The sequence below is a fragment of the Trichomycterus rosablanca genome, chromosome 9 (assembly GCF_030014385.1).
Source record: "Trichomycterus rosablanca isolate fTriRos1 chromosome 9, fTriRos1.hap1, whole genome shotgun sequence".
In the NCBI taxonomy this organism is placed as follows: Eukaryota; Metazoa; Chordata; class Actinopteri; order Siluriformes; family Trichomycteridae; genus Trichomycterus; species Trichomycterus rosablanca.
Genome location: NC_085996.1, coordinates 37026006 through 37038204, shown reverse-complemented (window position 1 = coordinate 37038204; position 12199 = coordinate 37026006).

Sequence of the window (12199 nt, the reverse complement as noted above, 5' to 3'; positions counted from 1 at the left end):
AAACTCGACAACCTTCGTTGAGAAATCTGTACACTTAAACTCGACGTGTGTGCGACTGCCGCTTTGTTCAGCGCTCGGCTTAAGCGGTGCGATAAAAAGTCATCAAAGTGTGAATATGAGACGAATTTGCATTTGTGTGGAATAACTGTCAGATCCAGTCTGAAAGCTCCACATGTATCTGTGTTTATCTGGATTTTCCTCACTGTTTCACTTTTAAACTTGTGTTACAACTTGAGGTTCTGAGAAATTGTGAGAATCAGCTTTTCCGAGAGTCTAAATTGCTTATTGTTATTGTATTAAAACAATGACAAAGGAACACTAAACTTCTTCTGATTATTACTGATCATTAGTTTCCTCCACTAATGAAATTCCTCATTAGTTGTTTTAGCACAATAAGTCACATTAAGTTTTATGCACCGGCACAGCCGCTTCTCATGTGAATGCACCAGTACTGAACGGAATACGGTATTCCAAGATCAAGCACCTCCCTGATTAAGAAGCGTAAGGAAACAATAAAGAAGTAAAGCTAAAGTGCAGCTTTTATTGTATTTTTATATACATTTTTAACTGTTTGCAATCATATTTCAGAGTTTTTATATTATATTTGTGTTATTTTCAGTGTCAAAAACAACCTCATTATTTTGGACGCATTAACAGGTTTCCCAAACATCCTTGTGAGAAGAAATACCCTGAAACCTAACGCTTCTAAAACTCGAAGTTTTAAGGTACCACTGTATACACAAATTCAAAAAGGGACTGTCCATAGCTGCCATTACTAGACCCCAATGGAAGCTTTATGGAAAACAGTTTCCTTATACAAAAATGCTGACCGGCACTAAAGCTTCTGTTGTTTTGCAGTTCAGGAGATCTTGGGACATGGTGTCTGTCTGCAAAGTCATAGCCTTTATCCAAAGTGACTTATAGTACTGTGACAGTATACAGTCTAAGCAATTGAGGGTTAAAGGCTTTGGTCAATGGCCCAACAGTGGCAACCTAGCAGTGTTGGACCAGCGACCTTCTGATTACTAGTCCAGTACCTTGATCGCTAGGTTTCGACTGCCACACTGAAGTATCAGACCACATTTGAGTCCTACCAAGTAAAAGTATTTAAGATGTAATTTTACTCAGCAAGGTAAAAAAGAAAGAAAAAAAAACATGGTAATACAGACAGAACTGAAATAACAAAGGTATCACATGTAGAAGGTTACTCCAGATCCCCATGTTAACTAATCAGGCTAAAGTCCCAATTGTTTCATTTACCAGTCCAATAAAATAAAACCTAATAAAATCAAACTCATAAAACGAGTGCTGATGAAACCTGCATGACTCTCGTAACAAATCCAGCAATAAGCAGCACTACTTGGGCTGAATGTCATTTTACGATGTGATTTAATCTACAACCCCACAAATCGTCTCATTAATACCCAGCACCAAAATCACAAAACCAATGAAACGACTTTGTGGTAATTAAACAAAACACAATCAGTCACTGTATGTCATGACAGCCCTGGTCCTGGTAACAATCATAGGCAAATTTAATTAAAGAGACATTTTTAAAAAGAAGTCATAAATACGACAAGCTGTTTTACGACCACAACACGGCGTCTTTGTATATCACAGATTATTCTCCCCCCCGCCGCCTGGCACTTTTCCCAGAGTTTACTGAAGCTGGCTTTTATGACCGAGTTATTTACACACATTTCTGCCACATTAATGATGTGGAGCTCAAAACATCATCAGTGCTCAGGTTTGCTTCATTCAGACATGAAAGGATGGAGTAAAGGTTAAGGGTCATTCTCTTATTGAAACATCCACAATACAAAGCATGTAATTTTCTCCAACATGGAGTAGAAAGTCAAAGATCATTTACCAGCAGATGTTAATAGTTAACCTGCTCTTCCTGCTCTACATTTACATGTACATGTTTATTTATTTCTTTGGCAAAAAGACTAACCCACAGCTGGTTGTAAGTGAAGCAAAATACCCGGTCCAGAGTGTTTCCATTCAGTGTTTACCTTCAAGAAAAAGCAAGTCAAAATGAATTCATCTTGCTGTGCTCAGGTGTCACAGTGGTTGATTACGCTGAGATTTTAACCCTGCCAGCTATGTGTGATTAGCCACGTCTGGGATGGACTGGGGTAAGGTAAAGATTTAGGGAATGGCCAAACCTCTGCAATTGATTGCCTCCCAGGGTATTCCTGCCTTGTACCAACAGTTTTCCTGAGGGAACTGGACCTGATGTAACCTTAACCAGGATAGTTGATGGAAATTAAAAATAAAAAAGTACATTTATTTTGCAATTTTACCTAATAATCCAAGTTGGTCATAATTATGAATGTACCGTGGCCCACTCTATTTCGGCATAATTAAAAGGTTAAGCAATAAATCAGACGTCCAACAATATATTTCATCTACATCAGATGAGAAAGTTGAATTAATATGGAAAATCAGACTAATATTTAAATTACAGTTTTGAACATCCACAACAAGCCACTTGAGCCCTCAGACAGCACTGCATGAGAAACTGTAATGCTACCGTGATAAATTTAGCCACATTGGCTTGGAAATACTTGAAAAAACCATTGTCACATAACACACTCCACCGCTGCATTGCGTAATTTAATTTCATTATGTTGTGTTCAATTAAATAAGATGTGTGTTTAAACAGATTATTCACTGTAATAGCTACTAGTGGTGGCTCAGTTATTTACTAGACAAAGGCAGTTGAATACTTTAGACTATTGAATACTGTTAAATCTTTTCCCCTACTAAAGCATTTCCAGAGATGCTTGGTATAGATCTTTCTCCTATAGAATTACTAGAGTACACTACAGCTAACACCACAAACTACCGGGTTCTCTTCAGCCATCACTGAATAATGAAGAGAGCAAACACACACACACACACACACACACACACACACACACACACACACACACACACACTCCAAATCCCCTACTCCAGCTGTAAATTACAAAAACCACAAATCCACCCCAATGCCCCCCGGTTGCTATGATGCTACACTTGACAAGTGTGTACCGTCTCTGATGGGATTAACGTGTTCGGCATGACAGGTGGCACCTAGACCCCCCTTAACCACATACACCAACAAGAACCAATTAACCCCATCACTGTCAGTCCTTCCAACTGATCACCAGAGCAAAGATGGCAAGCATGCCATATCATCACCATGTGCCTGCAACCATAATCACATGTGCACGGCGTTGGGACTGTCACCCCAAAGAAATGCTTCACTCCTCACGGCTGAAGAGACGTCCCATCGTCTGCTGTCCTGCTTTCTGTTCCTGTGTGGCAGCATGAATAGATCGACATGCTGCTGCCCACAAAGACGTAATTTCCATCGATGGATAGGGTAGAGAGGTCACCAGCAAATCAGCCATAGCAACCAGTAGACACCTATAACAGTCACTTTAATTCTCTTCGTGTGGTGCTTTTGGAGATCTTCAAATTTCACAAAATCTGTTATTAGGTGACTAATTAGTAGAGGTGGTCGGATCGATATTATGGATACCAACGTTGGTATTGGAATCGGATCATACTAGTGTAATGGGATCGATGCTTTAGTTTTTTTTTCTTTGCTACATTCAGCACGTTTCTCCTGTTTCATCAGAAAGTACAGACCATGTCTGTACAGACACGACTCCTCTCACATCTTACATGCACACCTGCTCTGCTGTGTTTTGTTGAGGTACCGTCACGTTGTTCTGTTGTTAAAATCCTAACAGACATCAGGACATTGGTAGGCATTGGAAGATTGTAAGTTTTTGAATACTTTGCTTTGCAGATACAGAAATAGGGTCAATTTTATGGTAAACTATACTTACGTAAAGTACGGACGCACCTTATGCATTCTGCGCACCCTACACAAATGAATCGGGGCACGCACAGTGAGGCTCTTATTCCGGGTGTTGGTGTTTTGGTGAATGAGAGCTCTTTTCTTTTGACTTTGTGCTTATAAATGTAAACAGAATAGCATCGATTTTCTATTTTAAATTAACAAGGACACATGTATTCGCTCACTATAAAAACTTTACAAATGTATTCACCCAGCAAACACAACTATGTGGTATGAGTTACCCACTTTGTGTTGATACGTCATGATGGTAACGTTTGAGAAAGTAAAGCACAAGAAACCGGACTGCTTTAAACATCTGAATTTATTTACAACCCTACTGAGAGCAGCTCCTTACAAAAAATATGTATTACAATAATACACTTAAAGGTCATGAAAATTCATTCAGATTTAGCAATTTGATGATGCATCTACCTTAATTATTAAAAAAATATCGGTATCGATATCGGCAGCACTGGCCCTGTATTTACTTGGTATCGGATCAATACCAAATTTTGCAGTATCGCACACCACTACTAATTAGCAAGGTAGAGGAGACAGAGACGGTGACAAAAACAACCCAACAACGACAAAGAAATAACCAAGGATACATGGTGTAAATTTACATGAATGTAAATCCATCTAGTACTGGGCACAACCTAATCAAACATGCTGTGAGAACATGTATTTTACCACTTTAATTTTTGTTGTTTATATTTTTATTATTTATTTTTACATTGTCCAAGTTTGGATAAACAAACTGCCCCTGTGCACTTACATAGCAGTTACACAACACACTTGCTGGCCAAGGAGAGACAAAGTCTAGCACATGCCTCCCCTGTCAAAGCCATATTTATACCAACCTTGTAGAGTTCCTTGGTATGTTTGGAGGATTCTACGTACGTCCTCTGTTCATGCTCGTGATAAAAGGCCTGGTGATAGCTGATGCAGCAGCAAGGAGGTGATTTCTTATCCTTATATGTCTGTTGAGCGTCCAGTAAGGTCAATGGCACCTTTTAGCCATGGTGGGTTAGAGCATCAGTCTCATGTTGATTTAAAGAAATATAAATAACATATATAAATAAATATATTTTGGCGTTGGCAAGATGAAAGGAAACATTTCTGTTCTTTAAACTGTAGGTTTAGAGCTAGCACTTTTTAAAAATTATTTTTTCTTTATGCATTTTCTCCCTTTTTAGCGCGTCCGATTGCGTCATGCTTCCTCTCCACCAATGACTTGAAAGACTCCCGACTACAAGAGATCCCATTGTGTAGTGTGAACTGTACAGTGACCTGACGACTTGGAAAGTCATGTAGTGTGAATTTGGCATTACTATAGGACTCAAAGGCATGTTAATATTAACACAAAATTACAGCCAAATCAACTCAACACCAACTTAAAAAATGAAGATGCTTAGTAGCCGTACAACTTAAAACTGTAGATTCATAATGGGTCAGTCAAAACTGACCAACAATGTTACCAAAAGATGATGGAGAAACTCCTGCTCTGAGAGCTTTACTTAGTAAAACCTTGATACCTCAAAGGTTTAGACAGCAGGGAGTTAACAGCCAAACATTAAATGAACCACAGAGAGAACTGGCTTCAGCATGTATGGGGCAACACTGGATTCCCGAAAAAAAAATTGTTGTATAGTTTTTAAACAGCAACATAAAATAATGTAGAAAAGGCCATAGGGTTTAGGGCTAAATGTAGTTCACAAAACAATAAGCACAAAGCAATTAGCTTGCTAAGATACCATGATCTCAAATATTCTACTGTCTAGATTACCAGACATCAGTTTATCTGTTTTATTATTATTTATACCTTCGTCTATAAAAGTGTCAGAATTAAAATAAGTCGACATTATGTTTACAGAGTACGTGTCTCAAGAGCTGAACGTAAAGTGACAACAACAACAGGCCTGGTGTTTAGCAAACAGCTTACTAACGCTGATCCAAACAAGCAGAAGATTATAGACCGGTTGATCAGGCCGAGTCAGAAAGGCAAACATTAACAAACAGCTTGTGCAGGATAAGCCAAAACAGGCAAAATTGAACAAAACAGTAAAGAGAAACAACTTGCACATTGAACACATTTGGATCCGGGGTTAATAAGCAGCTTTAGCTTAAATCACCTGATAGTTATTTGCTAGTTAATGCAGCTAAGCAGAGTTACATGTCTAAACAGACTTTAATATGTAATATATGATAGTTTAAACATGCATATTTGATACATAAACATAAAAGGAGAACACACCAATAAACAGTAATTAATCCTTAAAACAAATTACAAGTAATTTACAGAGGCACAGCCAGCACAGCACTCACCGTACCAGCTTACTTAACAAGCTCATGAGGACAGGAAGTGACATTAAAAAACTGTTCATGTTTTTTCCAGATCTGGTATTAGGAAGCACTCCATGACTGCAAAAGCCAAACTGTTCCTTAGAGCCTCCATTCCTAAAGGATCTTTCTAAAATAACCCACATTGTGTCAAGCATATTACTGTAATACAGCCTTTACTTCATGCCTTGCTCACCGTATCCACAAATCCTGTCCAAACTCAGATATGCTACATGCTATGCTTTGCTATTCTTCCATTTTTAATATGATGTGTACACACACACACATACACACACTTCACATTGTGGGGGATTTGATTTGATGAAATGTTTTGAGTTGAACTGCCCCAGTCTGTGTTTGTGTGCTCTCTAGAGGAAATTCTCTTTATGTTTATTGCTGTATTTGTTTGCATTTATCTCTCCCTCAGTTCTCACCAGTCTCCCTGTCCCTGCTGCTGTCAAGCACTTGTGAAGCCCAGAGCATGATGCTACTATTACTGTGTTTCACTACAGTAATAATACACTTTTGGAATCCAGTGTATATATTGTGATAATTAAAGTCAATATTATACTATATATACAGTATATAGTATATATATATATATATACACACACACACACACACACACACACAGTTTTGATACTTATGCATTCTTATGCAAGTATGCCATGTTCTTAACAAGCGGACTATTCTTGTAGAATGATGAACAAGTTTTGTGTGGCAAGTCGGCCTTGAGCTGGGTCGCTGAGAAGAGTTAGCCTGAAGGGGCAGTAAAGGGGGTATAAATAAGGCGATAGAGCGGACGGTATCCACCCTTCTCTCCTGTAAAGGCCTGTGTGTGTTTGCATTATGAGAGAGTCCTCAGCTGAGTAATAAATTGCTTTTACTATTACTCCGGTTGTCTGTGTCAATCTTTAGGGGTTATTTTGAATTCCCACAACACTAAATACAGTGGATTCAGAATGTGTTGGGTCCTTTATATAACACTTTGATATGTAGGCATGTTTGATGTTCAATGGATTAACCTTTGGCCTGAAGTATCTGCAAAACAGCAAGGAATGTTCATTGGCAGCCATGATAAGTACCCACCAACAGTGGTCAAAATATGGACCAGCCATGAACCACCTACAGGATGTTGGGCAACCAAAACTCATTGATGCCAAAGCGGATGAAGAAGTGGCTTAAACTGTAGCCACTTTTAATACAGCTGATGAAATGAATCTCACAACACACAGTATATCCAACCCTTTTGTGTATGAGGCTGCATAGTCACAGGCCAGTCAAAGAGGCCTTGTTCATTTTTGTCCATCCTCAAAAGCAGCTGAAATAGGTATACTGGCATGGCAACCGGACATCTGAATAAAGGAAGAACGTTAATGAATCCTGTTTTCTTGTGCACACCAGGATGCACTGAAGGAAGATCCACCTCTCAATGTATAGAAGCTAAAAATCCTGCTGGTGATGTCCTGGTACCAGATACCACAGGACTCCCTCAGACATCTTGTTCAGTTCATGTCTCATCAGGCCAGAGCCTATATATTTATATATATACTGATTTATATATACTGTATATATATATAACATTATGACCACCTTCCTAATATTGTGTTGGTCCCCCTTTTGCTTCCAAAACAGCCCTGCAACTGCAATGCTCTGTGTATTCTGACACCTTTCTATCAGAACCAGCATTAATTTGTTCTGTTCATTTGTTGGATCGGATCACACGGGCCAGCCTTCGCTCCCCACATGCATCAATGAGCCTTGGCCGCCCATGACCCTGTCGCCTGTTTACCACTGTTCCTTCCTTGGACCACTTTTAATAGATATTGACCACTGCAGATTGGGAACACCCCACAAGAGCTGCAGTTTTGGAGATGCTCTGACCCAGTCGTCTAGCCATCACAATTTGATAAAAAAAAAATTCAGATTCCAGCTGTTTGGAAGCTGGGGTGAGAGCGCAGGGTCAGCCAATGTACGGCAGGTTTAAGGGCCTTGCTCAAGGGCCAAACAGTGGCTGCATAGCAGAACCTAGATTTGAACAGACAGTCTTCCGATTAATAGCCCAAAGCTCTACCCACTAGGCTACCACAGTCCCAAGTAGTCTTAATTGGATGTGTGGTCTTAATTTGATTTGACTCGTTGGCGTATGATAATTAAAATCATTAGAGGACTTCCTGTCCTCCTTTTAGTACTGTACACACACTAACCTCCCTGAAGTTTGTCCCCGAAAATGACCACATAATCTACCACAACCCAACACGTTTACTGGGACAGCTGGCAATTCAATGTTTATTACGGTAAGATTTAAATCAAACGTACACCCGAGGTTTGTGGGGTCATTTCATTTATAGCCGGACACTCGAGTACGTAACGCTGCACACAGGTGTCTGAAGAAGAACCTGTATTTATTAGGTGAACAGAACTGACAGGAATGAATGGCTGGATCCTGACTCATTAAAACCGTTCCTTCCGTTTAACAAGACCATCTGCCGAGGAGAAGCAAACCAGGTGGAGCAGCATGCTAGCAGATACACTCGTAAACGACGCTCCCCTTGTAGATCTATAAAACTCTCCGGCTTCTTCTTCGGGGCTAATGATATTTTTACAGCCGCAGTGCTGGAGAGGATAATTGAATAACTTAATTCAACTACTGTCCTTTATTGACTCGCAGGATTTAAGGAATTGAGTCCGTGATGTAATTAATTTTTCAGCTCTGTGTGGCCGTCTGTGTGGTGGAATCTCTTTACCGGTCCTCTGTGTCCAGTTACCCATTAACAGCCCCACAGTGGGTGATTGGTGCTGCCATTAGTGTATCCAGTCTTCTCCCCCAGCAGTTCAGTGAGCAATTGCATTTTAAAGTCAACATCTGTCAGAAAGCCACATCTGGCAGGAGTTCATGGTCTTCAGGACGTTTTTGTTTTCCCATCAGAATACCAAACAAGGTGCATGATGGTGCTGTGGGTGTCACACAGCTACAGGGTCCTGGGGATGTGGGTTTGATCCTTGTCTCTGATTAGTGTTTCCACAGGCCGTATGTTGGTACGTTCTTCTCATGCTTATGTACTTTGGTGTTTTGGCACCTCACTACAACAGCAGTAGGTGGATTGGTTACTCTAAATTACTCTAAATTAAGGTGTAAGTAAGTAAATTTACGGCATTTAGTAGAGGCTTTAATCCAAAGTGACCTACAGTACTGTGACAGTATACACTGATCAGCCATAACATTAAAACCACCTCCTTGTTTCTACACTCACTGTCCATTTTATCAGCTCCACTTACCATATAGAAGCACTTTGTAGTTCTACAATTACTGACTGTAGTCCATCTGTGTCTTTGCATGCTTTTTTAGCCTGCTTTCACCCTGTTTTTTAATAGTCAGGACCCCCACAGGACCACCACAGAGCAGGTATTATTTAAGTGGTGGATCATTCTCAGCACTGCAGTGACACTGACATGGTGGTGGTGTGTTAGTGTGTGTTGTGCTGGTATGAGTGGATCAGACGCAGCAGTTTTTAAATACTGTGTCCACTCACTGTCCACTCTATTAGACACTAGTTGTTCTACCTTGTAGATGTAAAGTCAGAGACGATCGCTCATCTATTGCTGCTGTTTGAGATGGTCATCTTCTAGACCTTCATCAGGGGTCACAGGACGCTGCCCACGGGGCGCTGTTGGCTGGGTATTTTTGGTTGGTGGACTATTTTCAGTCCAGCAGTGACAGTGATGTGTTTTATCCACTCATACTAGCACAACACACACTAACACCACCACGTCAGTCCAAAAACGTGTCCAAAAACATGCAGTCAGGTTAACTGAAGCTACTAAAATTGCCCTGTTTTTGTGTGTGTGTGCCCTGTGATAGACTGGCAACCTGTCCAGGGTGTTAACTACCTTTCGCCCAATAAATTGTACCCACTGTGACCCTAAATTGAATAAAGCGGTGGTAAAACAGACAGTGAATGAATGAATAATATATATTTTTGAATCAGGGTTGCAGTGGCTCTGAAGCCTATTCTAAAACACATCTGTAGTTGTGATGTCACACTGCCAGACCTTGTTCTGACCTACACACCACATCTGATACTGGTGTACTTATCAAGAAACACTGCACCACTGAGAACCAAACCCTTCGTGCTGTATCCAGAACAGAAGTGCAGATGTTAGAACTTGATATGTTGCCTACACAGCAGATCATTATTTAAATCAAATGTGTTTTCCCCCTTCGAGTTACTGGGTAATGCAGTCACATAGTCTAGTGTATGTGTATCACATTGTATGTGATTTTAAATTTCTTCATAATATGATCACATAATAATAATTTGCCAAATAAAAGCTATTAAAAGACTGATCAATGACTATCAAGGACTGCTTTTTAAAACTGTATCCAGTCTTCTCCCCCAGCAGTTCAGTGAGCAATTGGACTTCAAAGTCAAAATATTATTTTGTTTTGCTCAGAAACAAGTAGAAGCATCAGACAAGAAATTAAAGTCTTACACTGAGCTACAAAGTGGAAAAGTATTTTTTATTCAGAAGCGTGTGCTAATGCATCCTGAAGTCTGTACATGGTCTTACAAAGCATTAAAAAAACTGTACAGTGTAAAGTTCAAACATGAGAATGTGTTACATGTAAGTTGAAAGAGTCAAACAATAAACAAGTAAGCAAAAATAAATAATTAAATAATAAGTAAAAACTAATATAACAAATATTATGTTGGATAAATAATAAAACATGAAATATTAAATAAATATAAACAATTAGTAAAATACTAAGTAAATAATAAATAAAAACTAATATAACAAATATGTTGAATAAATAATAAAACATGAAATATTAAATAAATATAAACAATTAGTAAAATAATAAGTAAATAATAAACAAAAACTAATATAACAAATATTATGTTGGATAAATAATAAAACATGAAATATTAAAACATATAAATAATTAGCAAAATAAATAATTAAATAATAAATAAAAACTAATGCAACAAATATTATGTTGGATAAATAATAAGTAAATAATAATTTAAAACAATAATATAAAACATTATTTTGGATAATTAATACTACATAAAATATTAAATAAATATAAATTAAATTAGTTTGCATAATAAAGTCATGCCAAAGTTCAATATCAATATTGTGTGTGAAATTACCACAAACTATAATTTCCCAGAACAAATGAAAGGATTTAAAATGCAACTTAGTCACTTGTTGAGGCAGTCAGTAAATGTTTGTGTAACAGACTTGTGTCATTTTGAAGAAGAGACTGTGTTTCCAGATAATTTTAGGGGCACCCAGGTGGCGCAGAGGGATATTCCACCAGCGCTGGGATTCTGAACTGTCAGCTCAGCTAGCTACCCCCCCCTTCCCCCCACAGGCACAACTGGCAGACAAATCTGGCCAGTAGTCTGCTGTGTGTGAAAAGACTGGACTAAAAAAGGGGGCCTCACGTGCAAATCCAAAAACAAAACTGTAACAATACACTGGCATAAAAATCTTAGGGTTCTGACCCTGCATGTATACCACAAGAGCACAAAATAAACAGAACTGAAACTGAGTGTGTTTGATCAAGCCTTGTTCTTAATATCAATTTCCTCGGCTGCTCCCGTTAGGGGTCACCGGCGGATCATGGTCCGCATTATTGACTTGGCACAGTTTTTACGCCGGATGCCCCTCCTGACACGACCCTCCCTATTTATCCGGGCTTGGGACCGGCGCTACAATGCACTGGTTTATGCATCCTAGCGGCCGGGTACCTATAGGACAATTCAGTGTCTCCAATTAACCTGACTGCATGTTTTTGGACTGTGGGAGGAAACCGGAGCACCCGGAGGAAACCCACACAGACACGGGGAGAACATGCAAACTCCACACAGAAAGGACAAGAGTTTCACTTGGAATTAGGGAGAAATGCTGTCAGTAGTATCAGAGTATAAATAAATAAATAATAACATAAATCATAAATAAATAAATGTATGTATACAGCTATATACACCGATC